Raw genomic sequence first — 19,516 nt, forward strand, 5'->3', positions numbered from 1 at the left:
CTGGCCTACCTGCAGGTACTTTGCTTGGTATCACTGAGAACATGTCTGAAGCAATTTTGCTTCTTTGTGAACAGAATAACTGGCAAGCTAAATTGTATTCTGCTCTTGACTGCTTTGAATGTTGCTGCTTGTTGTTCAAGTGACCTGATTAGTTTCAGGTGCGATGTCAAGAAGGGCTCATGTTTCTGAAAGCATTACAATATATAAAATAGATCAGGATATAATTCACAGCACTGTACTGGGAGTTGTCTTCTACTGTCTGATATCTGATTGCTCCATATTTCTGTGTAAATCACTGCACTGAATCTTGTGTCAAATGCCTTCCATTAAGCTTTGCTTCTTGTTTTTCTGATTAATTCTACAGTAAATGAACAAATGTTTTTCTCTAGCATGTCTATACCACAAACTCAAAATGGGTTCAAACTCCAGATTAAGTAAATTAGTCAAAAGCTTAGAAAGAATATTATCACAGCATTGGTTGGGGTTCTTTTTGGTGTTTCTTTTCCCCAGGCTATTACATCTTTCTGTATCATGTAGGCTGCAGAGTAGATTTTTACCTGGTTTGAAAAGTATCTGTTTGAGTTTGTCAGCTGCATGTCACAATTGCATTCCATTTTGTTTCCATCAGCTCTCTTACAATACAGTTACTTTTCAGGCAAAGTGTCTTACTGTTGTATTTTGTATTTATGATTTCTTTTTCTATGCTAATTTGATGTTTGATAAGTCATTTTGGCAAACGCATTCTGTCAGTTTCTTCTTGTTTGACTAAGTGCTTTCAGATAATCTTTTTTCTATGTTAGTAGTTGAGGAACTACTGTACTGAAGTAGCTGTGTCAACTTCTTAGGAGTAAGTTGATCTCATCTCTAGCTAAGGTCAAGATTTCATGTGATTTCAATCTTAGTAGGTGGTCATTTAGATTGCATTATGGATCACTTAGCACTGCTTCTTGAAGAAAAAAATCAAAACCCTTAGGGTACAGCTATTTTTAGTTAAGAAAGTTAATAGATTATTTTCGAAGGGGACAGAGTGCTAATCCTGTCACAAACAAGAGAATAATCTGTCTGCTTATAATATTCTGCAATTAGTTAACAATGATTAGCCAAAAAAGCAGATGAGGGTATTCAGCTTCTGAGACAGACAGGTGTGTTCCTCAATGCTATGAAGAGGAAAGGCTTGCTGTAATTTGTTTGAAATTCTGCTTTTGCTTGAGAGCTGGGTATAAAGATATGTGGTTTCTTTAGCCTTCCGTTGCATAAGGAGAGCAGGGGATCATGTCAAGGATAAGGTCTACCTGTTGTCTTGGCTCACTACTGTTGGAAAATGTACCTTTTGTGTTCTGTACTGCTCACCTTTTGTGGAAGCCTCTACTACTGCATCTTTGCTTCTGGAAGTCTCCCTTCCTCTGTTACCAAGCACTGGGTGCCACTGTCAGGTTTTCTCCAAAGAAGAAATCATTTAGGCAATACTGTCAGAGGACATGTTGATAAGAAGCCTTCTGTGCTCTTTATAGGTATCTCATGACTTTGGCACATAGCTTTCTTGTGTCCTGTCCTGTGAAGGCTCTTTGGTAGTCTCAGTATGGCTGGTGGCTATTACTTTTCCATTGATGAAGAGTGTTTTTGTACAAATGGGCAAGTCATTCACTGCTCTTTGCAGAAAGCCAGTAGTTTTCTTTGCTATTGCATGCATCAAAGTGCTATGAAGAAGCATGAGGGAAGTTAGAAGTCTCATGGAATAAATACGATAGCTGAGCTTTTCTCAGGTAATCACTCTGACTGTTTCTAGGCTGGTGAGAGATAGCAGAGGGACCTATGCTGTGAATGTGGAGTGGGTGGGATATCTAGGACAGTTCTTAGGCTCAGATTCATGCTAATATAGCTGCAGCTAAAGTAGTCTATTTTCAGGACTGAAATTCATCAATACATCTACAAAAATGTTCCTTATTGTGAAATGTGAGATTTGGAATATCAGTTCTACTATCCAAAACCCAGAGGAGAATAAATGATGAAACAACTGTATCTTCTTATAAATTTAATTTTAGCAAGTATTGGCTTGGCTCCGTGTGAACTTGGCAGGAATTTTGCAGGATAATTTTCTGTCTATCTTAAAACCACCAACCAAACCCAGATGAACTTTCCTCATGTAAAAGACATGCACTGGTGATCAAAGGGAAAATTCTAAATATGATTATACTTTGCTTGTATTGAGTAGTACTAACCATGTAGACTGTAGTTACATGGGGGAGGGAAATAAAATGCAGAACTTGACGCATTCTTATTAGATAATAACTTGCATTGGAACATGTTGTATATGGATTTCCTTGTCTTTCTAGTGAGTTTCAGTGTGTAATAGCATAGCGGAAGAAGGAATAGGCTGCAGAGGGATGACTACTGTGATCAGTCTCTCAACTCAGTTTTCCTGGGCTCCCTCCTTCCTTAGCAAAACTTCAGGTTCCCTGAATCTCACGTTGGAGGCTGATCACTTCAAGAACTCATAAGCAAACTGAAAAGCTATCAAAATTAATACTAGATGAAGATGCCACATCTGTCTCTGCTATGCACCTGTCTAACAGAGACCAGATATTCTTTCTTTCCTTGCATTTCTTCTCCTTTCTCTATACATGCTAAATCTGTTCTGATGGATGTAACTAGGTATAGCTGCAGTGAGTGAATTTGCATGTCTCATGAAGTGCTCTTTTTTTTTTTTTTACTATCAGCAACCTTGTCTCTGAATTTCAGCAGCTATCAGTGGTATTTTAAATACAGTAACATTTGTAAATTTCTATAGGCAGAATGGGGAGAAAACATGCAATACCGAGTAAGAAGACTTGTGACAATTGGTGGAAAAATTAGTTTTCTAGCTATCCTGCAGAAGTCTGAAACTTTGCATGTGTATTATCAATTGCTAATGCCATTGATGCAATCAGCTTCAGCAGATCCCAAGGGCCAGAGAACAATTTAACATGTCATGAACTGCTATAATTTTAAGTAACATAATGCTTATCTGTTGGCCTCCAAGATACCATCAGTTTTAAAACTTTTAAGATGATGTTGCATCAGCTCTAAAAATGCATTGCATAATTTAATTTCATGACTAGAAACTAAAGCAGTAGGTATGTGATTATTTTTATTTGCTAATTGCCTAACACCCTTTTGCAATTTTGCTCTGTGCTCTATTTTGGTAACAGACTATGATTAATGAACTTGTTAGCTCCAGATTTAAGTTTGTCTGTAGGCAGGATGCTCAAGTTGACACTGTGAACTGGTTCTGAAAGTGAAAGCAGCCAGTAGGCAATACAGAGTAAGGTGGTCCTAAATACACATTCGATTAATGCTTATTTTTTTCTGTTTTGTAAATTGGGTGAGTCTGAATTACTACATATCTCTGTGCAAATGGAGAGGTAACCAATGTGTTTTTGTGTGCCAAGTAATGCCTTACAGCTAGGAGAAGATAGCTTAGTTAAGGCTGCCTGTACATGGCATTCCTTGTGTTTAGTGTTTTGCCAGCTTGCAAGAAGGAGCTGTAGTTCCTCATCAGATCAAACATCACAGCAGAGTATCAGTTTCCTTCAGTGTAAAATGTAATTTCTTCTTCGTCTCTACCATTTAAAATACATCTATTCCTTAGCACTTTAAATATTGGCATCATTTCTTTGCTTACAAGGACTGGCTTTTATTAAGTCTAGTTGGTGACTTGTTCTGTAATAAAGACGACTGTAAGATGTTGGACACCTGGACTGTCAGCAGTATTGTAACCCACAGCTCTACATATGTGACATCTGTTTCACTGTTGTCACAAAATCACCTTGGTGGATGGGGCACTGAAGCAGATGGACTGTGCTTACATATTTCATTCAGGCAACGGAGGTATGATAGAGATAACTTCAAGGAGTTACTCTACAACCAACCAGTGCAGTGGTGGCACTTCATCTGATAGCATGCTTCTAGAAAGGGAAAAAACTGCATATTGCACACTTGAGTTTCATCATATTCTGTTACATTCTAGCCTTGGTATGGGTCTTCAATATCCATTGGTTTGGCAATCCCTTCCTTGTGAAGTGTATTTGTCCTGCAGCCTGGATATATTCTGTGCTGAGAGTGGTCTCCAAAGGCTGTTATTGAAATGGGCAAATATGGCAGGAAAAAAAAAACCTTTTTGTGTATATACTCAATTTCTCAAAGCTTTAAAGTTTGAATTTCAGTTTCAAACCCAGCTGGCTTTCATGCTTTTTTGTAAGACAGTTTTGCCAAAATAACCAACAATGGTCTCAACTGTTGGTTTGGCACAGCTGTGTTCACAGTGGTCTTCACAAAACTGCAATATTTAGAAAAATGCTCAAGAAACTTGAGCCTGTTAAATACTTTCGTACAAGGCATGACATTGAAAAGATTTTGCTCTGTTTTTCAATTTCTCAACTGTGGGAATTTCCAGTCTTCAGTGACAGTTTCTCTTATTACTATTCTTAAAAAACAAAAGGCAGCAAAAAGTCAATCCTATTTTAGTAGTTTCAATAGTAATGAAATTATTTTGGTCAATCCTATAGTTTCATGGAAGCTACAAATGAGTTTCTTATTATATAACTGTTTGTTCATTCAAGTGGAAAGCAATCTGATCCTGTTTAGCCAAATTGAATTTGCAAACTTGGACTCCAAAGGAAAAGAAGAACAAATCGCACATAGTAGGGGTTCTCACACCCAGCCAAAATGTATTTGTCCCCAGTGTTTCCTCTTCTTGACCCTATTGTTGTCTTTCTAGAAGCTCCAGGCCTCTCATCTGGGAATCATTTGAATTATGTCTCTAGTCATCCCAATATCATTGAAATGACTGTGGATTGATCTCTTCCAAATTTGGAGGGCTGTGAGCTTTATCTTCCAAGTGTTTAGAGAGCATTTATCAAAATGGAGCAAGCCCTGCAATGCTACTTATTATGTAGATACCAAAAGGTGGAATGAGGCAGATATCTAGATACTGAAAGAAGTCCTGTGACCACTAGCTTCTAAAAAGATTTTAGCCTTCAGAAGAAGGTGATATTTAGGAAAGAGTGAGATTATTGCATGGCCTACATTGTTCTGTTTTTCTAGATCTTTCACATTTCTTAGCTGGTTAGAGGTTATCTTTATGATAAATTTAGTTGTAGTTGGTTCTGTGTTTTACTTTTCAATATGTTACAAAATGTCCACAGTCAGTAGACTAAGTTCTTATTTGGCAATCCAGCAGTTACTTCAATTCTGTTTCATTCAACGCATTCTCTGTATGCTTTCCATTGGAAGAGGGGTGGCCTGCAGGGACAGGGAGGTGATTGTCTCCCTCTGCTCTGCTCTTGTGAGGCCCCATCTGGAGTACAGTGTCCAGATCTGGAGCCCCCAGTATAGGGAAGAGCTGTTGGAGAGGGTCCAGAGGAGAGCCACAAAGATGATCAGGGGACTGGAGCACCTCCCCTATGAAGACAGGCTGAGGGAGCTGAGCTTGTTCAGCCTGGAGAAAAGAAGACTGTGGGGTGACCTCATTGCAGCCTTTCAGTACCTAAAGGGAGCCTACAGACAGGAGGGGAATCAACTCTTTGAAAGGGTTGATAACAGCAGGACAAGGGGAAATGGTTTTAAGTTGAGGGAGGGAAGATTTAGGTTGGATGTCGAGGGAAGTTCTTTATAGAGAGAGAGTGGTGAGGTGCTGGAACAGCTGCCCAGAGAGGTTGTGGATGTCCTGTCCCTGGAGGTGTTCAAGGCCAGATTGGGCAGCCTGGGCTGGTATTAAATGGGGAGGTTGGTGGCCTTGCATGTGGCAGGCGGATTGGAGATTCATGATCCTTGAGGTCCCTTCCAACCCTGGCCATGCTGTGATTCTGTGAGTGAAACCGTGCTAGATAATTCCTGCCAAATGAGGTGCTGTGCTACATTCAGACAATTTCTCATCTTGAAAATTCTCTCATAAGTACTTTTTTCTAGTCTACTCCTCAAGTAGTCATCTTGCTTCTGACAGCCCCTTGAGTCTTTTGGCTACTTGTGCTGACTATACTGACTGGGCTTCATCTCCTGTGCAAATAGGGGAAAATGCCATTAGTTTCCTAGGCATACCTTGCCTTGGCTAATTAGGTCTCTTCTGTATACTGGAGGATGCCTGTTAATTGGTCACTTCTAATCAGTGGCTGTCAGGGGAGTGCTTGGTAATAGTACGAGCTATAACCAGAACCTTATCCCACATTTGGGGGTTTCTTCTGTAACTGCAGCAACAGACTGACAAGTTATTTAAAAGATAAATATTTGAAACAAATGCATGGAAAGGTCAGCTGAAAGAATTTGAGCTGTAAAGCTACCACTTCAGGGAATAGAGAGAAAATGACCTCCTTTGCTGTGGTGGTTGTGCTGAAATATTGCCAAGCCTTGAAATATTCACATGATTGGTTGGCTGCCAAAAATTTGTTATTCATGAAATGCTGAGTGTATACAAGCTTGTAGAGCTATTAGAGATCCTAATGAACTGCAATAGACTTGCTTTGCAAAAGGCAAAGGAAGTGGCTTGTTCTTCCAGCTCCTTTGTTTTAGTGGAGATCTGCAAGAGTGGGAAAAGAGGACTAAGTGGCTTTATTTGAGTTGAGGGACTGGCTGACATTGCTCATGTGCACAGAAAGGTATTTGCCACGCAGGCAAGCCCTTCTCTCCAACTTGCTAAACAATGTTGTTAGATTTTCCCTGAGTATGAGTGCACTAGTAGTGGTCCCTACTTCAGACCAGACTGCTCAGTTTTAGCTTAGTGATCAGTGCAGCCCTTCTTTCCCTGAATTCCCCCTCTCCAGGCTTTGCACATCTAACAGGGATGGCAAAGTTCTTGATTAGATGGAGAACCATGTCCTGCTGCTCTGTCACTCGTTTTTGGCTTATTCAGCTAAGTAGCTTACTGCTTTACTTGTAATTGCAAGGCAGGCACCATTAACAAGCTACTTGCTTTCTCAAAATGAGGTTCTGCTCCATGTGTTACCATTCACATACTTTCTGATCACCAGAGCCAAAAGGTTTCTTTTATCATTGGCTTTCTGTCTTTTTTTTGTTTTGCCTTTCTTTCAAAGCATTTACAACTTAACCCTGATTTATTATTTTTTTTCTCTCCCTTTGCCATTATATTGAGAACTGCAGGTGAACTCCTAGCCAAATGTTCAAACTATTCAGATCTCAATGTGAAAAGTCTTTGCTTGAATTTCCTCCATGTTCTGGCCATTAAACTAATGCTAAAAAAGAATCTGGAAAGTGGTCTGATATTTATGGCTGGAGACTTGGCAAAATTTCTGAGAGGGAAACCAAATGGCAGCTTGAGGGGTTGTGCTTCACAAAAATGCTAACAGACCATGGTTTTTGTTCATTGTCTTTCCCCCTCCTTGCTTGAGAGAAAGGTCAGGGCTCTTCAGTTTCTCACACCTTGGATACATATCACTATCGTAAGGATTAAATGTTGTTCTTGGGGTGCTGCATACTTCTCATGTAATTTAATAGTTTCTAGGATAATCCTTGCTATAAAGTTTGGAAGGGAATATAAAACACATGTAATAAGAGTTTATTGAACTCTGTGCAAGTAGAACAATGTATCCCCCAAAAATAATAGTCTGCACAAGATTTTCACTGAAGGAACATCAATCTGTAAACATCAAATAAATTGGAAAAAGCTTGATTTGTTGAAAATACATTGAAAATATTTCAGTGACCTTTCCCATGAGTTCTGTGCTGTACAACACTGTGTAATGCCTGCTTTAGTATGTCAGAGGATAAAGGCTATTTTCTTACGGTATGCTAATGCTATATTTGAACATGCTGTATTTAAACTAATAAACATTATCTGCTAACAAAGCCATTAGCTGCTCTGTATTGTTGCAAGGTAGTAAAACTGCAGCATTGGAGTGCAGTTTCAGTTTCCTGAGCTATTTCTGCATTTACAAACTACCCTGGATAATACTTGAGACTATTCTAAATTTGGAACGGCAAGCCATTAGGACTTCAACTTAAGTTCTGGGGAAATGCATACACATACATTATTATTTTTTTTCAATCTGCTGGGAAAGATGCTGTATGTTTGTGATGGCAACTTGGGCAGCACTTCGTGGCTACCAGCACTTGTGCTGTGAAGCCAGAGCAGAAACCCCTCTGACACACAAAAGGAATAGCTTGTCTTCACCTCGTGGCTTTTCTTCTTTTTGCTGGGTTTCCAACACAAGCTAGTTGGAAGTGTCATGTTCGCGGCTGCCTGGCTTGATGTTCTCTCTATCGGCTCGGGCTCTGCAGGCATTTGTCGGGCTCCAGCTGACCCCTGGTGGCAACTGTGCAACAGAGCGGAGCTGATGGGTCCTCCCGAGGCTCGGAGTGATGCTTCATCTCTTTGACGCCTTTTGCCCTACTTCTGCAGACTCGTACAGAAGGTGGGAAAGATGTGTATATATTATATGCATATTACAATAGTATAGATGATCCTGCTGCTGTACATGTGCAGCTAGTTTGCTCTGTCCTCAGAAGGGTGCAAAAATCTGTCTGAGGGAGAGAAAGGCAGTTGCTCTTTGTCTGTCCCAATGATAAGAAACTACTTAGGAAAAATCTCTTCTCCAAAAGAGCTATTGGGTGATGGAATGAGCTGCCTGGGGGGTTATGGAGTAACTGTCCTTGGGGGTGTTCAAGAAATGGTATATAGCACTAAGGGAACGTGGGTTACTGGGGAAATATGGGTGATAGGTGGATACTTGCACTAGATGATCTCAGAGGTCTTTTCCAGCCTTAATGATTCTATGACATGTACCCCTTGGTTGCTTGCATCAAGAGCCTCAGTGATGTCAAGAGAAATCAAATATTTTGGGAGGTATTCTTGGGCTGGAAAGGAAAGAGAAGAAATGATGATGGTGGTGGGAAATAATCCCACTTCTGTAACTATTTCTATGGCAGATATAGTTCAGTAAATACCCTCTAGCAAGTTTTTGAAAGGGGACTTTCATCTGCAGCGGTAACTACTCTGTTCTAAAATCTCTTATGTTTCTGAGGTGTGTTTATTTAAAGCCATGAGGAAAAAGTTAGTTCCAAACTTCTTAATGTTACTCCAGTTAATAGGTGTGTGTGAAAAGTATGCAGCTATAAAAGAGCAATAAAGGCATCTGTGTGCAGCATGCATACTTCAGGGCTGTATTGTCCTGGGACTGGTCTAAGATGATCTTGAAGCCAAACCTCAGGTCCAAGCAAAACTGAAAGCCCAGAACTTCTGTCTGGCAGCTGGGTGGTGTTATGAAGTCAGCTGTATTTAATTGCATGCTGTAGTTATCTGTAACCATGGCAACCATTCCCAACAACAATAAATTATTCCACTTAGAAGTCTGGGAGCCAATTATCCTGTATGTTAAAGTCATAGAGTATACGGGCTTCAGTGGAGGGTAAAGTCAGACCTCAATAGTTATGGAGAAAGCAGCCACCTCCTGTTGCTGGGGAGAGTTGGCCTAAAGCTCAGATTTCTCGTTTGAGGAGATTAGTTCGTTCTGCCACACACACACAGGCTCCCAAGGTCTTCAGCTGGAGTTACCTGCACATAAAAGAGTGACTAATGTGGCAAAAGATTTAAGTATTTAAGTCTCTTTAACATAATCTCCATTAATTTTTATGGATTAAGGAGTTCTGTGTTAATGCAGTCACAGAGGCTTTTGAACTTCGGGTTTGCTAATTGGTGGATAGAAAATAATTCCTTTTGTATGTCCAGATAACTGTGGACTGTTAGCAAATTAAGGAATTAGAGAAAACTCTGCTTAAGGCTTTATTTATTGTCCTCTTGATAAACATGTAAGCACTGAAGAATTAGGAAAAATACCTAGAAATGGTTGATAGACTTTCAATGTGTAAATTGTCAAATTATCTAAGTTAAGAAGGTCAGAAAGGATGCTGTCAGAGGTAAACCTGCACTCTGTTCTGAAAATAATGAATCTTTATAGCAGTCAGTCAGAAGGATGCAGAGAACAAGAACATAAACATTGAGGTTACAGTCAGTAACAGTGCAACAACAATATTAAAAAAAAAAAAGGCAAATCATCTTGCAACTCTAGATATTTCAAGATTCCTCTGCAGAGATTTGTTTCATCTGCAAGTTTCTCCTGATCAGAAGCTGAGGATAAAGACACTTGTTTGCATGGAAAGGTGCACGTATGCAGTGTAGGAAGGGCTGCTGTAAGGAAGGCAGGTATGAGGAAGATGGTGAACTTCTTTCTGAAAGGTGCTGGAACATCATGTGCCCTAAGCGCAATCTGTCTGAAACAGGACTTTAAATACTGTGCCTGCAAGGAAACAGGATGTTGCTCAATAACTTCTGGGGAGTGCTGTGAGCGGGAGGGGGCACAAATCCCTCTCCGTCCCACATAATTCAATTAAGCTCTTGGGTGGGGAATTGATGTATGAAATAATTTCCTCTTATCACTGCTGTGTTACTTTCATTTGCTGCTGCCAACAGCAGCATATGACAAACACTGAACCAGCAGCTGGCAATCTCCATATATGTTTTTATTGGTACAAAAATAGTCTAGAAATCAGTGCTTTCCAGGATCAGAGATGCTTACTTCCTGAGATTTAAGATAGTACACTTGTTTTAACCACACATTCCTTGTGCTTCTTTACCTCTCCAGTTAAAACTATTTCAGTCAGTCCAGCCCTTGACTCTGCTTTACTGAAACAAACTTCATAAACAAATTAGGTAAGCATGTGTTCTAAGGAAATCACAGTATCCAGAGAATAGAAGTAAGCATTGATGCACGTTTCCTGTTTGTTCTAAGATGAACTACATATGAAAGGTAGAAACCATATGTTACAGTGTGAAAGATGCCTGGTAGACTTCCAACAGCAAAATAACACAGCAAGAGCACGATTTTGCTCAGCCTAGTCTCTTGCATTGAAATGGCTCAGCTACATCAGTTCATAGTGCTCTGCCTATGCTGTTGCAGGCACAGCCAACAAATGTGTTGCTGTCATGTTCCTAGAGCACAGGCTCTGTGCATTGCTTTGATCTTAATGGGTAACACCTCTGGGAGGAAAAAAAAAAAAACCCTACTCAGCACTGCAGCAATTATCTTCAAAATTTCCCTTTCCGGGAAACTGTCTGTCCTTCAGCATTATCTAAACATCCTGCTTGCAATAGCTAGCTTATAAAAAATAAATAAATATTGTCCTGCTGCTCTCTCCATTCTTCCCTCTTCCTTCCTTTACATATATGCACATTCCTAAGTAGGAGAGATTTTTGAGACTTCCTGTGTTCATGCATACTCTAGCAAGGATCTGCAGGACTTGTGAACAATTTCTCATCTCTGCTATGGAATAAAGATATCACATGGGAATTACTGGAAGGTGTCAATAACCATATTGCAGTATGTTTTGGACACTTGGCTATAGGATAATGGTGAATCTGGGAGCCTAGGCACAGTGTACTGTGGACGTGCAGCTGATGATTCCCATGGCAGCAGAGTGATGCTAAGGAGACACCAGGAGTAGCTGTACCTCCCGTGACCAATTACACCAAGGAACTGAATTTTTGTTTTGCTGCTGTTTATGGATGTTAAGTCTGATTAATTTTATCTGGTTGTTACTTTGTCTGGCTTCTTAATCTGACTATTCTGTAATAGTGATCTGTGATTTCTGCTTTATTCCAGTTTTCTGGTGTTGGAGGCTATGAGAAATAAGTAAAATAACAATGTGATGTGACACCCTAGTATGGAATCACACAATCTACTGGCAGCTTACAAAACTGCTGTCCCTAGATGTCCAAAGGGGCAGAGATGCTCCTGCTCTGTAGGGTGCAAGGGCTTCTCTGCATCCTTCCATCCTATCACAGGACCAATGTTTCTGCTGTTCCTCTGAGAGAACAACTGTGTCAAGCGAAGAGGAGTCACAGAACAGAGGGCAGCTGGCTGCCGTTAAATTGCTAATGCAAAGTATACACCCATGGCTGTAAGGAAATTTCAGTAAACATGCACAACATTTCTGATATTTCTTTTTTGAGTGGGGAGTGTGCTTCCACTTAAAGCTGCCTTCACTCCACCATGTTTCAAGACCTTTCTTTTTTCCTGTTTTGTTGCTAAATGGCTTTCCTCTATCCATTTCTTGTTCTATGAATTCCCTAGTTAATGTTTAAACACTAAGCAGCCCAATAATCAGGCACCTAGCATTATTAATTACAAAGCTTTTTTTTTTTTTTTTTGTTATAATACTCTTCAAACACACAGCTTTAGCTTAGAGTTGAACTCTATGAAGTCAGCCAAAAAATGTTAATAGGGTTAGCAGGCTTGTTTCCATTGTCTGCAACTGACTTTGGATGAGCTTTGGAAGGAGTGGGAGGTTAACACTGCATCAGCAGCAAGCTAGTATGACTTCCCCCTAATGCAGTGCTCTTTCAGTATATCTCACTAATATTAATTCTCAAAGCATATAGGGTGAATGGCTGCTTTGATAGGCATTATTCCCAAAATGTCGAATGTGAAAGACAGTTAATTCTCATCTGAGAAATACTGAAAGACTTGACATAATCCTGCTAATGAATCTCCAGGAAAAACAACTTTCGCATTGAAAAATGTGAGTAACCTAACTGAAACTCGGAGAAAAGGCACGGGTATGGTCAGGAAGATTGGAAGGACTTTCTGAGGCAGAGCATTATGCTTTAGCTGAGTGATAGCTAAGAAAAGATGTGACTGCTACACAAACAGTAGAACAAGATAAAGGAAGAAGGCTTCTTGCTGTAGGAAGACCAAGTCAAGAAAACAGAAGACCTATGCTTTTCTGATTTGTGAGAGTTATTTTTCAGGTTTTGTGTGTGTGTGTGTGTTTTTGTGTGTGTGTGACAGGTGTAAGAGTGAGGTAGAAGTATTTATTTGGGACTTGTGCAATTTTCTGGGATTAAGCTCCTTAGATGCAGTTAATAAAATGTAAAGCTACATTGTAGCTATGCAAAATATAGTAATATTTGTCATGCTCTGAAATGAATGCATTACATAGAAAAATCATACTCAAAAGATGGTGGCTTAGTCTCCGGAAGGCATAAACCCTCGTGCCTCCATATGATTTAACTTAATAGCTAAAAGAAAATAATTTCTTGTGTAGACTCCACTGTTTTCTTGTGGAGAGAAAACTGATAAGTCTTAGGTTTTATCCTCTTGGAGTGAAGATGTCAGATGTGACCTGAAAGATGTGGGGTCTGTGTTGGTATTAGAAATGTGGGACTCTCCTTAGAAATGGTGAGCAACTGCTAAATGTCACTGAAGGGAAGGAAGTAATTCAGACTGTGGCCATCTTAAGGAGTATTTACCACTGAACTGTCATGTTGTAAGACTACTTAACTTATGTGTTTTGGCTATTTCACTGACACACAGTTTTTATCCTATCTCCTGTATTTTTCTCTGAGTTCTGTTAATGAATATCATTGGGATTCTGCCTTCATTAGGAACAGAATTTTTTATCACTGACATCAGTGTAAGATCAAATAACAAAAGGTTAAAAGGCAAGAGGAAAGGAAAAAAGAAAAACCTGAAACATTTTGCTTCACTGGAATACTAAGTTCACAAATTATGGTAAAAGAAGTAGATTTTTTATTTATGTAAATGAGATCATGCTTTACCAAGCCTGCATGGTTCCTTGGAATGGCTTCTTGATGGTGTGAGCTGTACATATAAAAATTCAGATGGAAGCTTGATTATCTATAGAGACACTGGGGAGTGAATCATGGTGAGGTCTCTTCCACATCTTCATCTGCTCCCAAAGACTCTGGGACCACAGGAGGACTTGCATTAAATAAGAAATGGAAAACATTAATTTATACAAGGTTAAATACTACAGCTTGACCTAGTACTATAATGCTTGTGGTGAAGATAAATTCAGGTTGCATATCAACAAATGAAAGTGTCAGACTGTTCTTCCAGGAGTTACAACTCAACTGCAAATGCATTGCTTGTATCTGGAACTTGGCAAAAAAAAATCTTAAATCCTGTGGAAATTAGTTAATGTAAATTCCTAACACTAGAATTGCTTGGCAGTCTCTTTCCCCTCTGGCCATCCACTAAGTAATTACATAAACAAAGACCCAAAGTACAGTGGTTCCAGATGTTTGTTTGCACTCAAATGGGAAGGAAAAAATTTGTGATTTCAAATGAATTTAGAGAATTTTTCTGGGAAACATTTTCATTCAGAACTTATTAGCGTTTGAACATTCATGCCAGCAAGCTGTAGTTGCAGCAATGCTACTTTAAACGCTATATTTTGCACTCCTGAATTCCAGCTTCAGCTGGAGCTGCACAGAACTCTGTGAAGTGAGTCTGAACTTACTTGATTGTTGCATTGCAGCCTTGAAAAACACCCAGGTGTGCAAGCCAGGCCTACCACTACTCACTCTCACTAGGATTTGTAGTGGGAAGTCAGACATGTGAAAGTGGTCTTTCAGTGAAACTGAAAGATGGCATAAGAATATAAATATTTGACACTTGTCACCAAAACACCTCAGTTTTGCCACCTACGCTTTGTTGTTGCAAGTAGACCCCACTTGTATGTCAGCTCTGTCCTAAAATAAAACTAAGCATGTAAATAAGGTACGCTAAGCTTCTACTTCCTAGAAGAGTTGTCTTAGTTCTTGTCACTTTTATTTACAGGTTTTCTACCATTTAGCATTTATCTTCACTTTCTGCTCTCTGTCCTTTACTTCAGTGAAAACTAACTTTCCCATGCAGGATAAAGTTAAGAGAGTTGTGTAGTACTTTTTTTTTCTGTCAGAACTAAAGCAGCCAAAAAGTGGATGCTAACATGGAACCATGGAGCAGATGGGTTATGCTAAAGGCTGTCCTCAGTGGGTCTGTGCTGTGTCCTTACCAGGCAGGCATCCCACGAATTGAAGATGTGTTTGCAGCTGTTGTGCTCCTGAAACCCACATTCAATTTCATCACTGGGCCTAATAGATCCTCTTGTGCAGATGGATGTCCCCTGTCCTTGCTTCTAGCCTCTCCCAGCTGTGTTTGTTACTTTTGCTCAGGGAGAAATCTGTACTAGGCTTCCCCACTTCATCTTCCTCTATCTCATTACCAGATGTATCAGGCAATTAACATACTGTGTGATCCCACCCACTGCTTAGTGTGTTGCTTAATTTTGAGGCAGTCTCCTCTCTTGAAGTATGCTTTAGGAGAACTTGAGTCTCTGAAAGGTCTGGCTGAATTTTTTTCTGTTAGTGCAAACTGTGTTATGGTGTAGCTTTTAGAATTTGCTAATGTGGATGAATAGCTAGACAAGAACAGTCCTCAGGAATTTGCAGGAACGCTTGTTTTATGGTGTTTATATCTGAGCCAGAGCTAACTGCTTTACAATCATAAAAGCTTTAATAGAGAAGGAATGTATTTTCATGAAGACTTGTAAATACAGGTGACTTCTCTGTTGCAGTAGTATTAAAATTCAGTACATTTGGTTGGGTGTTGATAGCAGAGAAGAGTGAGTAAAGCTCTTTTCTTTGGCAGACAATGGCCAAAGATTGTGTCAATCGCGGAATGGTTTGCTCTGACAAAACTGCTGGTGTTTGACTTATTCATTGTTTTGTAGTAAGTCTCCATCCATCTCTTCTTAGCATGGGTAAAGGCCATCAATTACAAAATGGATAATAATGCACTAATGTCTGGATTTAAAATAGCCATTTATTTTAACTTATTCTGTAGAGCAATGTGTTGTACTATAAAACTCTTAATATCGCTTGAGCACAGAACTGCACAGAAGAACTGCTGATTTCCTAAAATACATAATGATATTTAAAAAGTTAAACCACTGAAGTTTTTTACACACACAGACAAGTATGAAGATACTGGTATAAAAATTCCAGACCAGAAAGATGCTGAGTTGCCTCCTGGACCTCTTAATTTCTTTTAAAAAGTAAAATCCCAGGGACACACCTCCTCCTGTAGCAGAGGAGCTTCATAGTCAGAGCCAGGACGTGGATGCCACCTAGTGGAGTGTGGAAGCTAGGAACAGGGAGAGGTGGTGCCTTGATTAAATGCGTATTACACAGCCCTGAATTATTTTCATGTTAATTCTTCTAGATGCACTCTGACCTAAAGGCACTGATTTCCTTATACATTCTGTATTGGTAAAACTACACGAGGTTTTGGATAGCTACTGTAGGTAGCTCTAATACTTAAGGGAGTAATGATAAATCATTAAGTCTGGCATATATTTTGCATAGATCAATGAACTCTGCCTTACATGGCAATATTTACTGTTCTGAATAAAAAATGAATAGATATTTCAAATGAAATATGGGATTTATTCACTTTACATGCTGCATTATGTGGTGTTGGTCTTTTTTTTTTTCTTAAGGTACACTTGAGAAGGATTTTGCTATAGCTTAATAGTGTCTGGGTTGTTTTATTTACTGTTCCCTTGGCAAAGTTGTAAAAAGAGAAGGAGAACAGGGTCTTTGAGTCATGTAAAATATTCCAGAATAATGGAGAAATTCACTTTCGTCCATGTGGAAAGGCTGCAGACTCTAGTGCTTTTTACAGATCATTCACCAAATGCCTGGAGAAGGCTACCCAAGGTACTGACTCATCTATCAGTATGGTTGCAAGAAGGAAAGGAAAATGAGGTATTTTTCACCAGCAAAAAGTAAAATAGGAGAAAAATAAGATGCGTGGAAGAAGAAATTAACTCCTGAAGCTAAGTTAGGCAATGTCTGCTTGGCTAAAGATCAGGTCATGACTCTTGTGTGCAAGTGTTTCTACTATTCCCAGAGATGGCTTTTAGGCATCTCTAATCCCTAAGCAAGATCAGGATACTGCTTGCTAATGGAGCGGCTCTTAGGATACTATCACAGCTACAATGCAAATAGTATGTACTAACTGCTCAGGGAAGTGGTGTCCTTCCAGCCTCTTTGGAGCTATGACCTTTTCATCAGACCAGATGCAAGAAATGAGATTTGGCTGTAACGAATTGGCTCGAAAGCCAGCTCTACATTCCAATGCTTCTGGATTCTGTAAAGGAGATTATGGGTCACTGTTCAGAGGTCATAACAGGATGTAATCTCCCTCTTATCAGCCAGAAATCGCTACAAGGAAGGAGCTGTCCTCGTGTTACAATAACTATGGGACCACCACGTATATGCTATGGGAGCACAAGGGCTATCCTAGAACACATGCTTGCCCTGTGCTCCTGAACTTTCTTTGGAGGTGTCGGTTATCTGATATCAAAGCAAAGTGGTGGTTCTGAAAACTAAACTGTAGCACTGTGGCAGGGCTGTCGTAGGTGTAGGACCCAGCTCAATCTCCTGAACAGCTCATGAAATCTGACCAACATTCCTGATGCATTGGGTCCCTATAGTCTTTCCTTTTTTTTTTTTTTTTTTAAATATCTGTAAATGTCATCGTATTAAAGATCATACTATTATGAAGTGCTTTTTCTTATGTTTTTTTTTTCTTCAGTTGCCAAGAGTTTGCCCCCCAAAATTATGATCCTGGACAGCATAACAAGTTAATTTCAGTGGCATGGAGATTTGTGTTCATCAAATGCAATAACTTACTTGTAAAGCTGTGGCAAACTTTCTTATAATTCCTCCTACCGTTTGTTAGGGCTTACAAGAGGCTTTGTAGTCCAAGTGGTGTTTTCTATTCAGATGCTAAAATATCAAAGTAAATTGAAAGTGATTGAGACTGTGATTTAGTACAGCATATGGCTCTGTCCTCTACTCCCACCTCACCTAGATCTGTTATTCCTGCTGTTCTCCCTTGTCAGGCCAGCACATGGGCAGGAACACGTACTACACCTGAAGTGCATAGGTGGTAATGACCTTGGCAGTATTAGGCTGTGTGTCAGTTTTGATAGTAAACAGTTTACTATCAAAACTCCTGGTGAGGGTCTTATAGTTAAAATAACAAAAAGAAACAACAACAAAACCTTGCTACTGATGCCTGTCATTCCCAGGCTAAAGTGGAAGCACAGAAGTCTTCTACTGGATCTAGAAATGAAGAAACAGAAGATTTGTGAATTGCTGCTGTCAGCAATCATTTTGGTTAAGAATGTTTTACAAAGTTGTTTGTTTGTTTGCAACGTCATTGCCACCTCTTCAGTATTTTGTGGGGTCATGGACTTACGGGGAGTTCTTCAGTGTGTAGTCTCACTTGGCTGGTGTTCCCACAAAAGTGTTGCTTCTAATAACACATACCAGGCTGCATTTGAACTTTCTAGTCAGGTAATGGTGAATTAAATGCTTGTCGTTAAATCACAGTGCCGCTAGAGGGCACAGACGTTCTCCAGTTTTGATAATGTTAGGCATTGCAACTGCCACCACAACAGCAAGAAACAGTGTGTCATTAAGAACACAGTGCCGTCTGCCTTTTCAATTAATTTGGCACAGCAGTCATCTTGAAACACAAAAATATTCGATAGCTTGCTCCGAAAGTAACGCCTCCTGTTTATTTCCATGGAAACTACAACAGCTACAATGAGCACAATAGCACTGTTTGATAAAGCAAATTCTCAGCTACAAAACACTTTTTTTTTTTTAGTGTAGTCTCCAGCGATGAATAAGAGCCTGCATGCTGTGCTAGTTTCTTTTTTTTTTTTTTTTTAACTTTGCATCAGTGCAGGTGGCCCACCATCACCATTCTTAAAACAGACCACCCTCTGCCTCACTGTGCTTGCATCTATTGTTTCATCTCCATGAAGGTTCAGCAAGCATTGATGAATGTCAATGGGTGCCATTGTTTCTTCGTGGAAGAATTTGATGACACACCTTTGCTCAATAAGCACTTCCATGTCAGACTACTCTCTGCTGCTATCTGTGATGTGGCAACAATGTGTAATGGAATTGGTGGGAAGGTTCAATTTCTACTGCCATACCATCAACATCTGCTTCCAGTATCACAGGCCAGCTTAACACAATAAGTGGCACTGCTTTTGGTGCAGACCTTGTATATATCAAGTCTAAATAGGAAGCCATCAAAGTGAGTTTGACCGAGTGAGAAAGAGAAAACATTTTTGTTCAGTAGCTCAGACTGACAAAGTTTTTTTTTTCTCCTCCAAATAATATGGAAGCAGAAATTTTGGCAAGGGATAGTTGGATAAAAGCTATGTGCTGTAAGCACCTTCTGACAGCTTCTTTGCCTAGAGAATGGCTCTGCTGAAAGGACAAAGAGCAGAAGATAACCTGCTGGGAAAAAAATGAGGATGCAAGATGGTTTCAACTCCTACTTGAAGGGGTTATCTTCTGATAGATGATCTCATCGTAACAACATGACCTTCCTCTGAGTTATCTGCAGATTAGCTTTAGCATGATCCTATGTCTTTATTTTGTAGCACAATGCATCAATGACTAATGAGTCAAGGAACGGGGATGCTTTCACAGAGATGTATAAGCTACAGGAGTTTTACCTTGGATGACAACAGATTTCAGTTCATTGAAAGAAGTGTTGAGCTTCAAGTTCTTAAGTGACAGGACATTCTAGATATTGGGTTAGAATTTTGCATGACAAACAAAGTAAGGGTTTTTATTTCTCTCCACTCTTGAATT

General features: G+C 39.7%; 1 long non-coding RNA gene across 2 annotated transcripts in view; it reads left to right on the plus strand.

The window, feature by feature from the left end:
• The window catches only part of LOC109367293 (uncharacterized), a 114,716-nt gene that overhangs the window by 4,255 nt on the left and 90,945 nt on the right, over window positions 1–19,516 (plus strand). The gene's annotated exons all lie outside the window — the stretch shown is intronic.

The sequence above is a fragment of the Meleagris gallopavo genome, chromosome 4, assembly GCF_905368555.1.
Source record: "Meleagris gallopavo chromosome 4, MGAL_WU_HG_1.1, whole genome shotgun sequence".
Taxonomy (NCBI): Eukaryota; Metazoa; Chordata; class Aves; order Galliformes; family Phasianidae; genus Meleagris; species Meleagris gallopavo.